Genomic DNA, 2,864 nt, shown 5'->3' with positions numbered 1-2,864 from the left:
AAAAAAAATAGCAACCATAACATCTTCCTAAATGAAAAGGTAGATTGCACAAAATACCTCATTAATCAAACGTATTCAATCACTTATTTAGATATACTGTTAATAATGACATAAAGTCTAAATCTAAAGTTTTATGTTCAAAAATATTTTCTTTTATACTTAAATTTAATGATCCTACAATCCTAGCAATAGTAATCATTTTTAATGCCATTAAAAAAAAAACGCACAAAAAGTACGAAAGTAGATTGTATGAAAATTGTTTTTTTTTATTTACAATTTTAATTAAAATCTAGATGTAGATCTATTAGCGTATTTTCTTAATAATGAAGAATGTTATTAATGAATTAGATCTAGATCTAATGAGACTAATGCCTTATTCTCTTCTTTTGGTGCAAATCAAACTGTCCTATTTGGTATCTTTTTTTTTTTTCATTAAAGGGCAATCACTAGCACCAACTATTAATAGATCTACTAACCAAATCTCATTCCGTTACTTTTAATACTGACAGTAGATCTATCTCATTATTATTTATTTTAATCTTTATTACTTAAATTACTAGAGTCTAGATATAGATCATCTAAATCTATAGATCTTTGATCTGTCTAGACCTAGAACAATCTAGATCTACCCCTAATGCAGAAATTATCTTCTCTAGACCTCTACTACGCGGCTACTTCAACCGAGTCTTGACTTGAGTACTTTACTTACTTGTCACTTGACTACTCAGTTGAGTCAGTACTTGGTTTGTACTACTATTTTGTAGATCTACTAGATCTAATACTAATTTAAATTTAGTAATTTCTATAAATAGTTTTTATAAACTTGTAACTAATGAGTAAATGACTAATGATAATGAATGTAACTAATGTCGTCTAATGACTACTTCAAATTATCAAATACTAGATAGTAGAGAAGTAGATCTACCTACTTCTTGTTTTCTCTTATTAGTGAGTTTCAATTTAAATTTATCAATACCTAATAAAATGTCCTAATACTGATGATGTCTGATAGTTCTAATAAATATCTTTTTATCTAGAATAATCTAGATAGATATAGAATCTAATATCTAGATACTACTAGATATATATATATATATTAAATATATATTAAATATGATTATATTTTGATTATAATAATTATATCATAGGCATAGGCATCATAGGTCTAGTCTTAGGTCTTAGACTAGACTGTCACTCTTGTCTAGTAAAAGTTTTAGTAAATCTAGACCTAGAGATAATTTAAAATTTAGTTAATTTAGATCTAGAGTCTAGGACTAGAGTGAGATGCCCCCAGACAACACCATTTGCGCTGGCTTGGACATGTTCGCCGGATGGAGGTCAAGCGCATCCCAAAAGTCATCCTCTGGCACAAGAAAAACTGGTCGTCCCCACCTCCGTTACATAGATGTAATAAAACGTGACCTCAAATCAGTGAACATCAATACTGACAATTGGGAAGACATAGCTCTAGACCGCAACAGATGGAGAGAGACAGTGACCAAGAAAGCTATGGACAGTGAAAGTACATGGGTCTCAGCTCAGGAAGAAAAACATACAATCCGAAAAACGGCCAGCTCCTCTACCACCGAAGTAAAAGCCACCTTCATCTGCGCTATCTGTGGACGGGAGTGTCTCTCCAAAATAGGGCTCCACAGCCACATGAGGAAGTGTGCTCTGAGATAAACCTTTGTCATTCTATGACTGAAGGAGGCCAATAATAATAATAATAGAGTAGAATTCTACATATTTTTAAAAAATTCAGCAAAAAAAGGGGGTGTACAAAATTTCCTAAAATGTTTTCAAAGTCTGTTCCCATCACTGATATAATGTGACCTGACAAAATAGCGCTGACAAAATATAGCAAAATTTCCCAACAAAATAGCGCAAGACAAAAAAGCGCAGGATTATATATGATGGGTATAAAAGTACCAGATTATTAGTAATTTAATGTCCTGGGCATCATTTTTGTTGATATCTCTATCTTTTTCAATATTAATAGATCTGAAAGTATCCCATATTTGCAGAGAACGAGAGTACTTTAAATTTTATATCATTCCTCTTTTTCACCAATGTATAAAATGCATAATGTGCTAAAAATAGGATTTTGAAATGTGGTGACCCTGTTCAAGGGTTAGATATATAATGATGTGTGTCTTACAGTGTTTTATCATAATAGTGTCATAGTTTATACAGTATATTTCGACATAATATTATCTCTGCTTCTATGACTAATTGTTCTGACTGAATACCTACCCCAGAACCTCTCACTTTATAGAGAACCTTTGAAGTAGCCAACGTCATGGAAACATTTTAGCTTATTATAATTTTTGCTTTCTGTTTGCATATTTATGTTTTAAAGATATCTAAAGTGTTTCCTGCAAAAAGAATGAAAAAAAAATGATAACATTCTATTCATATTTTACGATATCTAAAGTATTTCTTTCAAAATGACTGAAATATATTTTTTCTGCGCTATTTTATTCACACTATTTTGTCGGGGTACCATATAATAAATATAATAATATCTTATATAATCCAGTGCACCCAAACTTGTCCCTGGAGGTCTTGACCAAACCTTGCTTCTGGAAAAACATGGGCTTTAGGGCGAGAGAGTGGCATAGACGTGTTGCGCAAATCCTCCTCACTTTAATCAAAGTTTTCAGTGCAAGTCATTTAGTCATCCGCTCCCCCCATCCGCTCTGTTATCAGCAGCAGACGCCTTGGCTGGCTTGGCCACTTTTGTACAATGCCAGTAGGTCGACTTCCACAGGACATTCTGTATGGCGATCTAATAGAAGGCAGGAGAGCCGCTGGTTGCCCACTTTTACGTTATACGGATGTATGCAAACGCGACATGAAGCTCT

The 2,864-nt window shown here is 32.9% G+C and overlaps 1 protein-coding gene across 3 annotated transcripts in view; it reads left to right on the top strand.

Annotated features, from left to right (window-relative positions):
* The first annotated feature begins 458 nt into the window (after nt 1-458).
* Nucleotides 459-2,864, top strand: part of LOC106054072 (regulator of nonsense transcripts 2-like) — a 29,654-nt gene continuing 27,248 nt past the window's right edge. For 2 of the 3 annotated variants that reach the window (XM_013209789.2, XM_013209787.2), the window contains exon 1: nt 459-743. The gene's annotated coding sequence lies outside the window, so the exon portion shown is untranslated. The remainder of the gene's footprint in view (nt 744-2,864) is intronic. The other variant, XM_013209788.2, reaches the window with a different exon arrangement.

Source organism: Biomphalaria glabrata, chromosome 4 (assembly GCF_947242115.1).
Source record: "Biomphalaria glabrata chromosome 4, xgBioGlab47.1, whole genome shotgun sequence".
In the NCBI taxonomy this organism is placed as follows: domain Eukaryota; kingdom Metazoa; phylum Mollusca; class Gastropoda; family Planorbidae; genus Biomphalaria; species Biomphalaria glabrata.
Note: the sequence above shows the minus strand (reverse complement) of the source record. Positions and strands in the feature narration are given on the sequence as shown.